Here is a 19,160-nt window from a genome sequence, read left to right as displayed (position 1 = left end):
TCACTGGATCGGTTTGCAGCCGAGTGTGAAGCGACTGGGATGAGAATCAGCACCTCCAAGTCCGAGTCCATGGTTCTCACCCGGAAAGGGGTGGAGTGCCATCTCCGGGTTGGGGAGGAGACCCTGTCCCAAGTGGAGGAGTTCAAGTACCTCGGAGTCTTGTTCACGAGTGAGGGAAGAGTGGATCGTGAGATCGACAGGCGGATCGGTGCGGCGTATTCAGTAATGCGGACGCTGTATCGATCCGTTGTGGTGAAGAAGGAGCTGAGTCGGAAGGCAAAGCTCTCAATTAGGGGCGGCATGGCGTAGTGGGTAGAGCAACTGTGCCAGAAACCTGAGGGTTGCAGGTTCGCTCCCCGCCTCTTACCATCCAAAAATCGCTGCCGTTGTGTCCTTGGGCGGGACACTTCACCCTTTTCCCCCGGTGCCACTCACACCGGTGAATTGTATGATGAATGATAGGTGGTGGTCGGAGGGGCCGTTGGCGCAAATTGCAGCCACGCTTCCGTCAGTCTACCCCAGGGCAGCTGTGGCTATGAAAGTAGCTTGCCACCACCAGGTGTGAATGATTGATGGGTTCTACATGTAAAGCGACTTTGGGTACTTAGAAAAGCGCTATATAAATCCCAGTTATTAATTTACCGGTCGATCTACGTTCCCATCCACACCTATGGTCATGAGCTTTGGGTTATGACCGAAAGGACAAGATCACGGGTACAAGCGGCCGAAATGAGTTTCCTCCGCCGGGTGGTGAGCTCCATATTTGTGTTTTGAGGCCCGATAATTAACTTCATTCACAAGATGGCAACGATACGAGCTGTTCGAAATCATGCATCCATCTGCATAATGATGAGATTAAACAGAGATGGTTTCTTAATAGCTGGGCAAACATAGCCAGTGTTGGCGTTAACGCACTTTTTGTGTCTTTTTACGCATTGAAATCAGAAAGGATGCGCAATTACGGAAGCCCGGATTTTATTTTTTAGTAAGTCGGACAAGTTTCCAGTGAGGGTTGGACTGCGCCAAGGCTGCCCTTTGTCACCGATTCTGTTCATAACTTTTATGGACAGAATTCTAGGCGCGGTCAAGGCGTTGAGGGGATCCTGTTTGGTGGCTGCAGGATTAGGTCTCTGCTTTTTGCAGATGATGTGGTCCTGGTGGCTTCATCTAGCCAGGATCTTCTAGCTCTCACTGGATCGGTTCGCAGCCGAGTGTGAAGCGACCGGGATGAGAATCAGCACCCCCAAAACCGAGTCCATGGTTCTCGCCCGGAAAAGGGTGGAGTGCCATCTTCGGGTTGGGGAGGAGACCCTGCCCCAAGTGGAGGAGTTCAAGTACCTCGGAGTCATGGTCACGAGTGAGGGAAGAGTAGATCGTGAGATTGACAGGCGGATCGGTGCGGCGTCTTCAGTAATGCGGACGCTGTATCGATCCGTTGTGGTGAAGAAGGAGATGAGCCGGAAGGCAAAGCTCTCAATTTACCGGTCGATCTATGTTCCCATCCCCACCTATGGTCATGAGCTTTGGGTTATGACCGAAAGGACAAGATCACGGGTACACGCGGCCGAAATGAGTTTCCTCCGCTGGGTGGTGGGTCTCTCCCTTAGAGATAGGGGAAGAAGCTCTGTTATACGGGAGGAGCTCAAAGCTGCTCCTCCACATCGAGAGGAGCCAGATGAGGTGGTTCGGGCATCTGGTCAGGATGCAACCCGAACGCCTCCCTAGGGAGGTGTTTAGGGCACGTCCGACCGGTAGGAGGCCACGGGGAAGACCCAGGACACGTTGGGAAGACTATGTCTCCCGGCTGGCCTGGGAACGCCTCGGGATCCCTCGGGAAGAGCTGGACGAAGTGGCTGGGGAGAGGGAAATCTGGGCTTCCCTGCTTAGGCTGCTGCCCCTGCGACCCGACCTCGGATAAGCGGAAGAAGATGGATGGATGGATGGATATATTTGCCGGGTCAAATTTCTATCCCCGTTTATTGCGTTTCTATTGGTCGTAAATTTTGATTCGCCGAAAGTTTCATCAATGACTAATACTGCCTCAGTTTGCACTCGGACAACTTTGTCTTGAGTAGACATGGCACACTATGAGTTGTTTTATTCTTTGTGAGTCCACGGAAACTTCACTTTTATCTCCCGCTGAAGCGACATCGTTCGAGAATGGAGACAGGCTAGCTGTTAGCTTAAAGCTAACCAGCACCCGACCAGACTCCTCCACTCCAAAAACATACTTTACAGGTCAACAAACGGGGCAAATATGTGCCTTTTGAAGTGTTAATGTGCGAGGAGTGTTCAAAAGGAGTCTCTTGGAGAAGTGGCTGACAAGTTGTTAGAAAAATTATGTTTAAGTTATCACACAACTTTTATGCTTAAAGGCCGTTGCTATAGGTATTAGCTATTGTGCTCAAGTTAGACTTTTGTATCTGTGCAAGGACAAAACTTCTTGTCTGAAGGGTGGCCTCAGCCGGAGATGTTATCTTTGTTTTAGCCCGCTAACAGCCAAGGACTTGGCTCGGAGGCTATTTGCGGCCCACAGCTAATGTTTTAAAGGCCCATGGCACATTCTAAAAATACTATTAAAATAAACAAAAAGATAACAAAAGTGGAATAAAAAAGCTTACAGGTGAGATGTAATTTATAAAAAGTTGCAACGTTGACTATTAAAACAAAGCTGTTTTTTCCTTTAAAACTGTCATTGACCAATGTTTTTATGAATTATTGACCTATCCAAGGCTCTGATTACTTCACAAATATTCCACTAAGAAAAATATTTTTTGTGGAAAATGTTGCATATTTTGTGGGTTTTGTTTGACAAAGAGGGCAGAAAACAAACAAACAAAAAAAAAACAAAGTAAAAAACCCCCCAAAAAACTTAAAGTGTTAAATCAGCACCTCCAAGTCCGAGTCCATGGTTCTCGCCCGGAAAAGGGTGGAGTGCCATCTCCGGGTTGGGGAGGAGATCTTGCCCCAAGTGGAGGAGTTCAAGTACCTCGGAGTCTTGTTCACGAGTGAGGGAAGAGTGGATCGTGAGATCGACAGGCGGATCGGTGCGGCGTCTTCAGTAATGCGGACGCTGTATCGATCCGTTGTGGTGAAGAAGGAGCTGAGCCGGAAGGCAAAGCTCTCAATTTACCGGTCGATCTACGTTCCCATCCTCACCTATGGTCATGAGCTTTGGGTTATGACCGAAAGGACAAGATCACGGGTACAAGCGGCCGAAATGATTTTTCTCCGCCGGGTGGCGGGGCTCTCCCTTAGAGATAGGGTGAGAAGCTCTGCCATCCGGGGGGACCTCAAAGTAAAGCCGCTCCTCCTCCACATCGAGAGGAGCCAGATGAGGTGGTTCGGGCATCTGGTCAGGATGCCACCCGTACGCCTCCCCAGGGAGGTGTTTAGGGCACGTCCGACCGGTAGGAGGCCACGGGGAAGACCCAGGACACGTTGGGAAGACTATGTCTCCCGGCTGGCCTGGGAACGCCTCGGGGTCCCACAGGAAGAGCTGGACGAAGTGGCTGGGGAGAGGGAAGTCTGGGCTTCCCTGCTTAGGCTGCTGCCCCCGCGACCCGACCTCAGATAAGCGGAAAAAGATGGATGTCTCTGTAGATTGCTGCATTCATCTTTCCCTCTTTCTTGACTAGTCTCCCATAACAAAACGGCTTTAGTTTTCATATGATTCGGTCCTTGTCGGACGTTTTGGAACGGATTTTGGAAACCAAGGTGCCACTGTACAAAAAAAAAAGAAAAAAAAAAAGATCCATGCGCCTCAATTAAGCGTCTTCCTTAGGCAACGTATTGCCTCTCTAATAACACTATTATCTCCTTTATCATCCCATTACGCTGCATGCTGGTCGATGTTGCGAGAGCTGACATTCCCCCTCCAGAATGGATCGTTTATACGGAGCTCCCTGATGGCGGTGGCCCCTTTAAAAAAAACGTCGAGCCAACTCAGACACAGGCAGCGAGTTATTGTGACAGCCAGCCGCCTAATTGTTCATTTGAGGTAATCACCCGACAAGTCGGAGCAATTTCCAGCACAACGTCGGAGATTAATAGAGGCAGACGTGCTCACTTGATGAGATCGGGATCACAGGGCGGCTCGCCTGCTAAGTGCCAGCGGCCCCCGAGAGGACACCTTCCTTGAAATGATCTGCACCTTTATGGCACAACTCTGTTCATAATTCTACTGTCTATTGCACAAAAAGGTCTTCTTTCATCTTTTCTTAAACAGGCGAGGCGAGAGAGAGAGAGAGAAAAAATCAGATGATGGAGAGAATCATAATATTATTTTATCCTGAAGGAAAATCCATGGGAGATGAGCAACCAGCATGCCCAGGGAATGCTGAAAATTTATTTTCGCACCACAGCTAAGATGCTCCGTGGCTGCACGGCGTCTGTGTGTTTCGCGTGTTTGCTGCGTGTGATGGATGAGCGTGCAGTTGCCGGGTGCTCTGGCTTTAATTGTAATGTCAGCGTGCACGTCTATAGCCGCCGCTGTCGATGTGCAAAGACAGCCAGCTACTTGTGTGCGGAGCTGTGACATGACGACACAATGTGGGGGGTTTCAAGTGCCTGGACACTCGCCGTTTCTCGGGGGACGAGTTTGAGGGGCTTTGTTGGAGCTGTCAGAGAAGTGTCACATTTCCTGAGCAAGTGTCATGGAGAGAGGAAAACGAACCAATACTGCTGCAATCTTAACATGCTTGTAAAGCTTCCTGCATCAACACATACTAAAATAATGGCACGTTTAATATTTTGACTTCGGGTCATGCATGGTCGCTTCCGGCCTGAGAAGAAATAAAGCAAAACCGTTGAACCCCTGCTATCATATACAAATTACAGGCCTCAAATTTTAAATGATATAGAAAAATATTATAATAAGAAGAACACAAGGAGATGTTCATGTGAAAGTGTCATCAAAACAACTCGTTTAAGTCATAATTTAAATATTGGCTTTGAGCCAGACAGGTAGTCTTTTCTCAAGGATATGGCTATCAATTTTGCATTCCGGAGTCCTATTTAGAGCCTCTTTTCCTACGAGAAGTGATGCAATCCACCTGCAAAACTAAGGGGCCTTATCTTATTCTTTCGAGGCAGAATATATACAGTGGGGCAAAAAAGTATTTAGTCAGCCACCGATTGTACAAGTTCTCCCACTTAAAATGATGACAGAGGTCTGTGATTTTCGTCATATGTACACTTCAACTGTGAGAGACAGAATTTGAAAAAAAATCCAGGAATTCACATTGTAGGAATTTTAAAGAATGTATTTGTAAATCATGGTAGAAAATAAGTATTTGGTCACTTCAAACAAGGAAGATCTCTGGCTCTCACAGACCTGTAATTTCTTCTTTAAGAAGCTCTTCTGTCCTCCACTTGTTACCTGTATTAATGGCACCTGTTTGAACTTGTTATCTGTATAAAAGACACCTGTCCACAGCCTCAAACAGTCAGACTCCAAACTCCACTATGGCCAAGACCAAAGAGCTGTCAAAGGACACTAGGAAAATAATTGTAGACCTGCACCAGACTGTGAAGAGTGAATCTACAATAGGCAAGCAGCTTGGTGTGAAAAAATCAACTGTGGGAGCAATTATCAGAAAATGGAAGACATACAAGACCACTGATAATCTCCCTTGATCTGGGGCTCCACGCAAGATCTCATCCCGTGGGTTCAAAATGATCATGAGAACGGTGAGCAAAAATCCCAGAACCACACGGGGGGACCTGGTGAATGACCTGCAGAGAGCTGGGACCAAAGTAACAAAGGTTACCATCAGTAACACACTACGCCGACAGGGAATCAAATCCTGCAGTGCCAGGCGTGTCCCCCTGCTTAAGCCAGTGCATGTCCAGGCACCTCTGAAGTTTGCCAGAGAGCACATGGATGATACAGCAGAGGATTGGGAGAATGTCATGTGGTCAGATGAAACCAAAATAGAACTTTTTGGTATAAACTCAACTCGTCGTGTTTGGAGGAAGAAGAATACTGAGTTGCATCCCAAGAACACCATACCTACTGTGAATCATGGGGGTGGAAACATCATGCTTTAGGGCTGTTTTTCTGCTAAGGGACAGGCCGACTGATCCGTGTTAAGGAAAGAATGAATGGGGCCATGTATCGTGAGATTTTGAGCCAAAAACTCCTTCCATCAGTGAGAGCTTTGAAGATGAAACGTGGCTGGGTCTTCCAGCATGACAATGATCCCAAACACACCGCCCGGGCAACGAAGGAGTGGCTCCGTAAGAAGCATTTGAAAGTCCTGGAGTGGCCTAGCCAGTCTCCAGACCTCAACCCCATAGAAAATCTGTGGAGGGAGTTGAAAGTCCGTGTTGCTCGGCGACAGCCCCAAAACATCACTGCTCTCGAGAAGATCTGCATGGAGGAATGGGCCAAAATACCAGCTACTGTGTGTGCAAACCTGGTAAAGACCTATAGTAATCGTTTGACCTCTGTAATATAACCTTTGTTGGCAATAACAAAGTATTGAGTTGAATTTTTGTTATTGACCAAATACTTATTTTCCACCATAATTTACAAATAAATTCTTTAAAAATCCTACAATGTGAATTCCTGGATTTTTTTTTCAAATTCACAGTTGAAGTGTACCTATGATGAAATTTACAGACCTCTGTCATCATTTTAAGTGGGAGAACTTGCACAATTGGTGGCTGACTAAATACTTTTTTGCCCCACTGTATATATATATATATATAACATACTTCGGAAGGAAACTCATTTCGGCGGCCGAAATGAGTTTCCTCCGCCGGGTGGCGGGGCTCTCCCTTAGAGATAGGGTGAGAAGCTCTGCCATCCGGGGGGAGCTCAAAGTAAAGCCACTGCTCCTCCACATCGAGAGGAGCCAGATGAGGTGGTTCGGGCATCTGGTCAGGATGCCACCCGAACGCCTCCCTAGGGAGGTGTTTAGGGCACGTCCGACCGGTAGGAGGCCGCGGGGAAGACCCAGGACACGTTGGGAAGACTATGTCTCCCGGCTGGCCTGGGAACGCCTCGGGGTTCCACAGGAAGAGCTGGACGAAGTGGCTGGGGAGAGGGAAGTCTGGGCTTCCCTGCTTAGGTTGCTGCCCCCGCGACCCGACCTCGGATAAGCGGAAGAAGATGGATGGATGGGATAACATACTTGCCAACCCTCCCGGATTTTCCGGGAGACTCCCGAAATTCAGCGCCTCTCCCGAAAACCTCCCGGGACAAATTTTCTCCAGAAAATCTCCCGAAATTCAGGCGGACCTGAGTGACGTGTCGACAGCCTGTTTTCACGTCCGCTTTCCCACAATATAAACAGCGTGCCTGCCCAATCACGCTATAACTGTAGAATGATGGAGGGCGAGTTCTTGGTTTCTTATGTGGGTTTATTGTTAGGCAGTTTCATTAACGTCCTCGCAGCGCGGCAACAACACACAACTACAGCAGTCATGTTTTCGTCTACCATAAAGCAGTTCGTCTGCCGTAAACAGCAATGTTGTGACACTCTTAAACAGGACAATACTGCCATCTAGTGTACATGCATATGTGACAATAACATCTAGGGCTTTTAGAGAGTGCAGTGCACAACTGCGCACACAACAAGGAGACGAAGCAGAATGCATCATCAGAGAGGGTGTTCAGCATGGTTAGAAAAATAGTGACAGAGAATAGAACAAGGATGGACAATTCAACCCTTTTTTTTTTTTTTTTTTTTTTTTTTTGTGTCCTGTCCAGCTTCTCAGGCAAATCATATAGTTGATGTAGATGCCCATGTCGGCTGTTCAGATTTACTTTACAAAAGAGAAGTGTAGGATACTTCTCTTGTTGCCTTATTTGTATTTGACTTTATTAAATGTATTTATATTATCATTTAGTGCAGCCGGGCCGGAGCAGGAGGGGATAGAAAGAGAAAAAAAAGAAGACAGAGGGGGAAATTGTGGGGACAAGAGGGGGATTAGACAGAGAGACAAAAACAACAACAGCAAACAACAACAACAACAACAATAGAGCAACATCAGCAAATACGACATGTACAAACATGATGGTAAAAGTAATAGCAAATAAGCAGTTAGCGAAAAATAAAAAATAATACAGAAATGACAATGAGCATTATTACACTACAAATGGATCAATACAAATACCAATAGAAATAGCGCTATTGATAATGAACAACACCAATAATTTACCTTTATTATCAACAATACAGTTGTTTAAATGCAACAATACATATACGTAATGATAACTTGAGATACGAAAGAATGCAGAAAAATGGAGGGGGAGAAAGAGAAGCAACCTATATTAACCTTGTAGATTGTTATAGTCACAATAGGTTAAGCTTTGTCAGTGTGCCATGTGTTACACCCAGTTTACCCTAGGGCAACAACGTTAATATATGTTTGATGAAACGTGATTATGTGCATGAGTGTAAGTATGCATATGTACTTGTATATGTACAGAATGTGTATATGTGTTTGTACAATGAATGTATATGTACAGAATGTGTATATGTGTTTGTACAGTGAATGTATATGTACAGTATGTGTATGTGTATGTTTGTATATTGAATGTGCGTGTGGATGTACGAACTTTAGGTAGGTAAATATGTACTGTATTTGTGTATGTATGTGGGAGCGTAGGTACCTATGTACGTATGTGAGCATATGTGAATTTGTATGTACAATACATTCGACTCCCAGAGTGCGTGGGAGCCAGAGCACGGCCCCATCACCCCCGAGAGCCCAACCCACAAACAGTAGGCGTGGTGCCCAGGGAACCAGGGACCACCGCCCCCACGCAGCCAAGCCGGTCAGCGACAGGAACCCCAGAGCCCGACCCACCGTACCGCCCACAAGGGCCAGCAGCAGGCCGCAGACAGACGCACCCGGCAGAGGACAGGGCACGAGAAAAGCAGGGGACAGCCAGACCCCAAGCCAGCGAGAGACCACACCCCACACGGCCAGAAAGGCGAGACGCCCCGCCCGAGGGACCCAGAGACTCCCCGCAACCGGACGGGAAGACCGCCCCTGCCCCACCGGCAACCGGGCCCCCACGAGCCCACCCCCCCACCCCCGGAGAGCGCGGCGAGGCCAACCCCCGGCCACCCCACCCAAATCGGCCGCCGCAGGACCACCCAGGCACAGGGCCACGGGAACCACCCACCCCACCTGCAGGGACCCCAACGATGGAGATGGAACAACCAGCAACCGCCCCGCCGAGCCCCCCCTCTGAGGGAGGGGAAAAATTAAAAAATAATATTAATAAAATATATTAAAAAATTAATAAATAAATAAATAAATAAAAAAAAGAATTAAAAGAAGATCACAGACATGCTGACAAACAAGGTCACTACCCCAGCAACTGGCCGACTCGCAGCACCTCGGAATACCTTGCAGCACCAAGCTACCACAATAGACGCAGGGACTAGGCCCAACAGGCCCCAACCAAGACGGGCACCCGGAAGGGATGGACAGCGGGACCCAGGAGCTCCAGACACGCAGTTCGGATGCAGTAGCCTGAGGCGTCGACCCCCGTCTGACAGGCAGGCCCAGAGCGTACCCCCAGAAATATACATACATACATACATACATATATACATACACATACATGTATACATACCCACACATACACGTATATACATATACATACACATATGTACACATACACATATATATTCATACATACATACACACACATATACATACATATACACAGTTCATCAGCCCCGACAGCCATCACACGCGCGCGCTGCCACCAGTCACAACATCAGCCACACCCTTGCACCAGACAATTCAACCCTTAACTCAACAATGAGTAGATGAGTGTTATGTGTGTGTATATGTGTAAATTAATGAACACTGAAATTCAAGTATTTCTCTTTATATATATATATATATATATATATATATATATATATATATATATATATATATATATATATAGCTAGAATTCACTGAAAGTCAAGTATTTCTTATATGTATACATATGAAATACTTGACTTGGGGAATTCTAGCTGTAAATATACTCCTCCCCTCTTAACCATGCCCCCCCAACCATGCCCCCCCAACCACGCCCCCGCCCAACCCCCAACAGCCCCCCCCCACCCCCACCTCCCGAAATCGGAGGTCTCAAGGTTGGCAAGTATGATATATAAATTAGATAAAAAATTGTGTTCATGTATGAGACCTAGGGCTGCCAATTATGGCCAAAGAAATAATTAAGATTATTTTTTTTATCAATATTGAAATAATGATTACTGATAGTTAAGTAAAGCAGTGTTGGGATTTGTAATGTCTAATAAAAAGACTATAGATAAACGTTATCCATATATTTACAGACAAATTAGTCTAGTTAATTCTTTAATAACATCAACTTGTCAGCTTTTTGCCATCACATGCTGCCTTTATCTCTATTTTTACATTTTGATAGACAGAGTTGTTATTTTTTTAAATTTTTCTCAAGTTATGTAAATTTATATGTACATGTAGAGGCTGTATCAGGACTGATCCATTAGACTTAGACTTAGACAAACTTTAATGATCCACAAGGGAAATTGTTCAACACAGTAGCTCAGTTACAATGATGGAAAGTGTAAGGATGGAAAGGACAATGCAGGTATAAATAGACTAATATAGCAATAAAAAAATCTAACATATATCCGAATATATACATAATATGTGTACAGAATAATATATATACAGATATATGATATTATGTCTATGACATATATACAATATATACCAATGACCATGTACAATATTACAGTATATACAGTATATGTGACAGCAGCAGCATAAAATAGAGAGTAGATCCAGCAGGAAAAAGAAAAAGACATTATAAACATTATAAACAAAGAGAAGTAGCTAACATGTCAGTTAAGAGTTTGAGCAGAAATATGTCTACAGAAATTAACTATACACAATAAAGCTTTAACAAAATGATGTGTCACAGGAATGATTTTTGAAGTAACACCTTAGTGACATGAAAAAAAACACAATTAATGCAAAAAAAACAACCTGGTGTTTACTTTTTGATATCAAAATAAAACACAAAGCAGTTTGGCTATTGAAGATAACGTCTAAGAAACAAGCTTTGTTCTTCTCCAATGTCTTCCCTAGTGTTTCAGTACAACAGTTTGGCCAACAAATAACCCCCCCGGAGTGATACCTCTCACATCGAATACACAATCATCACCGCCTGCGTTCAATTCGATGAGGTGACTAAACATTTAGCTAGTATTGATGTTATTTGGACACTGATACAGTTTGCAGTTAAATAAAGGAGTGAACGTCCCAGTAAACAGAGTCAAGACTTTATAAACAAGTTGTGACAACATTCACGACACATTGCCTGCTGCAAAACATCAAATTGTTTTCTCCTTCGCTGTATACTTTTAGTGTGGGGACAAGTGTATCACAATAATTGTTTGTAAGTTATCACAAAAAACTTTGTGTTGAAATGAGTTCCTAGCAAGAAGACAAAAGCTGTCTTTGAAACCTACCAAAAAGAAGGCTCGTAAAACTCCACTGTGTAAGGGAGAAAGCCACATGAAGGGTTTTCTGTTTTCTCTCATGTATGGTAATCAACAGAAAGATATTGTTCTAACCCAAGGACTTCAAAGCGGACAGATGGCAGGATCTGCCCAATTTCCAGACAAACTTTTTTTGAAGTATTTTACAAACTCTTTTTGAACTATTTTATGGAACTCTTTTTGAACTATTTTACGACCTCTTCTTTTGAACTATTCTGTAACCAAAGGCAACGCTGTTTACGACCCACTTCCCTCTGGAAGTGGAAGCGGTGGTCAAAGAAAGTCAAATAAAGAAGGAGTGCAATCTTTTGGCAGAGCGTGCTGGAGACTGTACAAGAGTACAGTGTGTCCAGGCATGTCTCCTCAATATATTGAGTCCAAATTTAATTCCGTCTCTGTTTAATTATTTGCCTCTTGTCTTGTTTAATAGATGTCATCAGTGTTTGAACCTGACAAATTGTCTCCAATATTGTCCACACCTGTCTCCATCTAAACACAGCAGTGCGCTCTTAAACGCACGGCGGGAAGCGAGGGGGAATTACGTTAAACCACGCGCTTGGCTCCGTGTACTCCAAGGAGAAATCTCCGCAGCAAAGTCGGTGTCGTTGGTCCGCCATGAATATCAAGCCAAATACCGCTAGTGCGTATGCGCCTGACTTCGTGTTGCAGAAAATGCATTAATAAATGATGTTTTTTTTGTAATTAAAAAATTAAACGGCATTACTAACCGTCGGGAATTATCGCAAATTATCATTATACTGATACTGATGGTGGAAACTTGACACTAGACTTCAGGCAACGTGGATCCTGTGCCTCTCCTGTCTTCCTCCAGACTCTGGGACCTCGATTTCCAAAGGAAATGCAAAATTTGCATGGTTGGGTGATGGTTTGGGGTGCCATGTCATCTGCTGGTGTCGGTCCACTCTGTTTCCTGAGATCCAGGGTCAACGCAGCCGTCTACCAGCAAGTTTTAGAGCACTTCATGCTTCCTGCTGCTGACCTGCTCTATGGAGATGGAGATTTCAAGTTCCAACAGGACTTGGCGCCTGCACACAGCGCAAAATCTACCCGTGCCTGGTTTACGGACCATGGTATTTCTGTTCTAAATTGGCCCGCCAACTCCCCTGACCTTAGCCCCATAGAAAATCTGTGGGGTATTGTGAAAAGGAAGATGCAGAATGCCAGACCCAAAAACGCAGAAGAGTTGAAGGCCACTATCAGAGCAACCTGGGCTCTCATAACACCTGAGCAGTGCCAGAAACTCATCGACTTCATGCCACGCCGCATTAACGCAGTAATTGAGGCAAAAGGAGCTCCAACCAAGTATTGAGTATTGTACATGCTCATATTTTTCATTTTCATACTTTTCAGTTGGCCAACATTTCTAAAAATCCCTTTTTTGTATTAGCCTTAAGTAATATTCTAATTTTGTGACACACGGAATTTTGGATTTTCATTTGTTGCCACTTCAAATCATCAAAATTAAATGAAATAAACATTTGAATGCATCAGTCTGTGTGCAATGAATAAATATAATGTACAAGTTACACCTTTTGAATGCAATTACTGAAATAAATCAAGTTTTTCAAAATATTCTAATTTACTGGCTTTTACCTGTATATGCGCACTAATTGACTGAAAGAGCACGCACTTGGCGTGATGATGTCATGTTATCCATGGAAAAATGCTTTTTTAGACCATATGATTTGCCTGAGCGGCTAGTAGACCCCAAGAGTAACAAGCGGTTGCCTTGATGCCTTTCCATTAAGAACAATAAACTAGTTTTTAGTATAACTTTGCTGGTTTCAAGAAATGTAATGCCGAGCACATATCATTATGTCAAGATAATGGCACTAGCATTTAGTTAATTTAAGAATATTTTTCAACATATTGAGCAAAAAGGTCTCATTTCTTTTCTACCAAGAATAGTGCACTTGTTATTAGTGAGAATATACTTATTTTAAGATATTTTTGGGTTCATTGAGGTTAGCTAATTTGACTTGTTTTGGAAAGTCTTGACAAGCCAAATTTTCTTGTTCTATTGGCAGATAATTTTGCTTAATTCAAATAAAATACCCCTAATTTTTGAATTTCTTTTTCTTGTTTTTGAACACTGACTTTTTGCAGTGCTGGCCATTCATTTCCAATAGGAAAACATGTCCTGGAAAACGTGGACTTCCCGAAAATGGAGGAATTTCTGGAAAATAAACATAACATGAATAATCCGAACATGCTGAAAGTGAAAAATGCTGGTGCACAAATAATAATTAAAATACTACACCATTATGTTTTTTTTAATTTATTTGACTGGACCACGAATGAAGTAAAAGTGAAGCAGTCTCGTGGGATTGGGAATATTTTTTCTAGTGCACTGCAAAAAGTCAGTGTTCAAAAACAAGAATTAAAAAAAAAAAAAAATTAGGGGTATTTTATTTGAACTAAGCAAAATTATCTGCCAATAGAACAAGAAAATTTGGCTTGTCAAGACTTTCCAAAACAAGCAAAATTAAAGCTGCAAGCAGCGTTGGACGGGCCCGCGGATTTGGCAGGTGCTAGTCCTAAGTGTCCCAATACTTTTGTCTACTTTTAGTCTGAAGTGTCCCAAGACTTTTGTCTAGTGTACCTACCTTGTCTGCATTGTGTGGGCACGTTGGTGCTTCCTGCTTTTGAGCAGCCATCTTAAAAAAACAGCACCGCAGGAGCATCAGTGCAGCGGGTTTTTGAAGGGTCATAAAATCAAAACCGGAGCAGGTATTACAAAACGGTTCTGTTATTTTATGCACAAGGGTTTAATCTCTCTCCTGTGTTATTTTTAAGCCGAAACGACAAACGCGCTCAGAGGAGATAGTTTTTGAAGGAAGGTGACCGGTTTTTACAAAAAAATTGTTTTGAAGGGGGAATAGCAAACATCCTGTTGATTTTTGCTGGGGGTTGTCAATTAATGAAATGTAGGTCCAAGTGAGACCTACATAGAGGTTTTTGTTTCATGTCTCTCCGACCTTCCCAGTGGGAGTTACAGGCATTTTTGTCAGATTTTTCATCCGAGGAGCAGTTTTTTTGTGCGTTTTATTAAAAAATTGCTGTAGAGCACAATTTTTAGATTTGGGGTTAGGTTTTGTCATTACATCACAGTTTTAGCCAGTCCTGATGTGTGAGTTCAGTTTGGTGAGTTTTGAAGCATGTTAAGGGGGTCAAATTACAGCTCAAAGAGGCAAAAGTGACTGTTTTTAGTACTTTTTTGTGTTGAAGGGGGAATAGCCAACTTCCTGTTGATTTTAGCCCGAGAATGTACCATTATGAAAGTTAGGTCTGAGTCAGACCTACATAGAGGATTTTGTTTCATGTCTTTCCGACCTTCCTAGTGGGAGTTACAGGCAGTCTAGTTTTGTTTTTCCTAGGGGGCGCTAGAGCGCAATTTTGATTTTTGCAGTTTGTTTTTTTTATTAAAAGGCAATTTTCGCAGGTTCTGATGTGTGGGTCAAATATGGTGAGTTTTGAAGCATGTTAAGTGGGTCAAATTACAGCTCAAAGAGGTGGTCGGTATAATAATAATAAAGAAATAATAAAACCTTAGAATAACAATAGGTCCTTATGTCCCATTGCATAAGGACTCCCTGTGGGAGTCCTTTTGCAATGGGCCACTGCGGGCCCTAATTAGCTAACCTCAATGAACCCAAAAATACCTTAAAATAAGTATATTCTCACTAATAAGTGCACTTTTCTTGGTAGAAAAAAAAGACCTTTTTGCTCAATATGTTGAAAAATATTCTTAAATTAAGTAAATGCTAGTGCCATTATCTTGACATAATGATATGCGCCAGGCATCATTATTTTTTTTTCATGCTTGAAGTAAGAAATTATTACTTTAAAAAAGTAGTTTTATACTTGTGAGTGTTGATGACACAGCTTTGCAACAGTTGATATTTTAGTTTCAAGCATGTTTTACTCAATATTGGTCATAAAATCTCAGCAACAAGCTGTAATATCTTACTGAGATCATTTAGGACCAAAACCCTTAAAACAAGTAAAACACTCTAACATAAAATCTGCTTAGTGAGAAGAATTATTTTATCAGACAGAAAATAAGCAAATATCACCCTTATTTGAGATATTTAATCTTACTTAGATTTCAGTTTTTGCTGTGTGCAGTTTATCTTCTCAAACACTCTTTTATAACTTTGAGGCATCTCCTAGATGTATACGAGTCATGAGTCATACAGGCCGCAGCAGTTAGTGAAAAATGTCTGCGGGAGGCGCTGTTGGGCCTCAACAATCCAAACAGTGCAGGGCTCAGGTTCAAATTGACAAAGCAGATTACATTACAAGCAGACATGTTTAACTGAGAGTTGAACAAATGAGTGAAGGGAAATCATTATTCACTCTTACTGGGAATGAAACGATTTAAGAAAATATTGTGGTCTGGAACAACGTGTTCGACTCATTTAATCAGAGCCAATTACAGCATGTAGCTGCAGTTAGTTGTGCAAACGTTGAACGGCCCAGAAGGTATGCGAGGTATTCTGTACGTGTTGTTTGGCAGCGGAAAAATCGCTCATAAGGCAAATGTGTTTCAATAAGGCGCCAATATTATCTCCCGTCTTGGCATTCTGCTCAGGTTTGCTGATTCCAGGAGTCATGCTGTTTGTGAGCGAGCGAGAGTCGGTTGCGTCTCGAGAGACAGAGTTTGAGTGAACACAGCGAGGAGTTCTTCAGGGGGAATATGTAATAAGGAACATATTGGAGCTGCAGCTTCTTCTGCGTACTCTAGCCTAAGCGTTTCAGGATACGCCAAAAGACGGGGCGACCGGGTGGGCAGAGAAACCACCGCCAGGACTCTCGTAATGATGGTCTTGCAACAGCCGTCTTCTTTCAGGGTCAAACTTCTGCCACACCACGTCCGAAGTACAAGAACTGCACTGTTCGGACTCCATTCCCCATGATCATCCACTACCACTGCTCTACTGTACTTCCACAGGAAATTGCTTTCTGACAGCCGGCATTGGTGTTTACACGAAACCTCCGTGGGTTTGTTTCAATTTTCTCCTCTTTCTTTTCCTTGCCCGGCCACTTTGGCACATCGGACCATCAGGGATCGCTCCTTGGCACAACTCGCACAAGCTGTAACCATGCTTGAGATTCTACACATAACACGATGTCTGCCAACAACAGGGGTGGTGGAAATAATCGATTCTTAGATGCGTCGGGGCATGGACGATTCTGAATCGATAGACAAATGCCAAATACAAATTATTTCAAGTTGTCTAATTGTATTTACAATCCGCAAAGTATGTGAAAATACTGTCTAAACATCACAAAATGCCACAATATTTTTCAAGTTTTCCGCTCCGAACGTCCTCCGTAACTTCAGTAGAGTAACGTCACTGCACTCTGACCATTGTATCAGATCAGTCATACTGGAAATACGCAAAAATTAGAGAGAGATGTGCTGTCTATCATTTGCAATCCCCATATAAGAAATGAACACGTTTTTCTTTTTTTATGCATTCTAAGTCGAAAATAAAAAAAATCATAAAACGTCCGCTAACAATGTAATCAACAGGGGCTCTCTATTTTGCCCACAAAACCTTCTAAATAACCATCCAAAACCCGCCAACAATGCTCGATATACATATCGTGACCTGAATATTAACCAATTATTAGCAATGTTGTTATTACAAGCAGATCAGTCATACTGGAAATATGCTAAAATTAGAGAGGGATGTGCTGTCTATCATTTGTAATCCTTATATAAGAAATTAACAATGTTTTTATTTTTTAATGCATTCTAAGTCGAAAATAAATAAATACATAAAACGTCCGCAAACAATGTAGTCAACAGGGGCTCTCTATTTTGCCCACAAAACCTTCTAAATAACCATCCAAAACCTGCCATCAATACTCTACATACGTACATATCGTGACCTGAATATTAACCAAATATTAGCAATGTTGTTATTATAAGCAGATCCGTCATACTGGAAATACGCAAAAATTTGAGAGGGATGTGCTGTCTATCATTTGTAATCCTTATATCAGAAATGAACACGTTTTTCTTTTTTAATGCATTCTAAGTCGAAAATACATAAATACATAAAACGTCCGCTAACAATGTAGTCAACGGGGGCTCTCTATTTTGCCCACAAAACCTTCTAAATAACCATCCAAAACCCGCCAACAATACTCTATATACATATCGTGATCTGAATATTAACCAAATATAAGCAATGTTATTATAAGCAGATCAGTCATACTGGAAATATGCAAACATTTGAGAGAGATGTGTTGTCTATCATTTGCAATCCTTATATCGGAAATTAACACGTTTTTCTTTTTTAATGCATAAAAAGTCAAAAATAAATAAATACACGAAACGTCCGCTAACAATGTAGTCAACAGGGGCTCTCTATTTTGCCCACAAAACCTTTTAAATAACCATCCAAAACCCGCCAACAATATTCTATATACATATCGTGACCTGAATATTAACCAAATATAAGCAATGTTGTTATTATAAGCAGATCCGTCATACTGGAAATATGCAAACATTTGAGAGAGATGTGCTGTCTATCATTTGCAATCCTTATATAAGAAATGAACACATGGTTTTCTTTTTTAATGCATTCGAAGTCGAAAATAAATAAATACATAAAACGTCCGCTAACAATGTAGTCAACGGGGGCTCTCTATTTTGCCCACAAAACCTTCTAAATAACCATCCAAAACCCGCCAACAATACTCTATATACATATCGTGACCTGAATATTAACCAAATATAAGCAATGTTATTATAAGCAGATCAGTCATACTGGAAATACGCAAAAATTTGAGAGAGATGTGCTGTCTATCATTTGCAATCCTTATATAAGAAATGAACACGTTTTTCTTTTTTAATGCATTCTAAGTTGTAAATAAATAAATACATAAAACTTCCGCTAACAATGTAGTCAACAGGGGCTCTCTATTTTGCCCACAAAACCTTCTAAATAACCTTCCAAAACCCGCCAACAATACTCTATATACATATCGTGACCTGAATATTAACCAAATATTAGCAATGTTGTTATTATAAGCAGATCCGTCATACTAGAAATACGCAAAAATTTGACAGAGATGTGCTGTCTATCATTTGTAATCCTTATATAAGAAATGAACACATTTTTCTTTTTTAATGCATTCTAAGTCAAAAATAAATAAATTCATAAAACGCTTGATAACAATTTAGTCAACGGGGGCTCTCTATTTTTCCAACAAAACCTTCTAAATAACCATCCAAAACCCGCCAACAATACGCTATATACATATCGTGACCTGAATATTAACCAAATATTAGCAATGTTGTTATTATAAGCCCTGCGATGAGGTGGCGACTTGTCCAGGGTGTACACCGCCTTCCGCCCGATTGTAGCTGAGATAGGCTCCAGCGCCCCCCGCGACCCCAAAGGGAATAAGCGGTAGAAAATGGATGGATGGATGGTTATTATAAGCAGATCCGTCATACTGGAAATACGCAAAGATTTGAGAGAGATGTGCTGTCTATCATTTGTAATCCTTATATCAGAAATGAACACGTTTTTCTTTTTTAATACATTCTAAGTCGAAAATACATAAATACATAAAACGTCCGCTAACAATGTAGTCAACGGGGGCTCT

Source organism: Nerophis lumbriciformis, linkage group LG23 (assembly GCF_033978685.3).
Source record: "Nerophis lumbriciformis linkage group LG23, RoL_Nlum_v2.1, whole genome shotgun sequence".
In the NCBI taxonomy this organism is placed as follows: domain Eukaryota; kingdom Metazoa; phylum Chordata; class Actinopteri; order Syngnathiformes; family Syngnathidae; genus Nerophis; species Nerophis lumbriciformis.
This window is presented reverse-complemented; position numbering follows the sequence as displayed.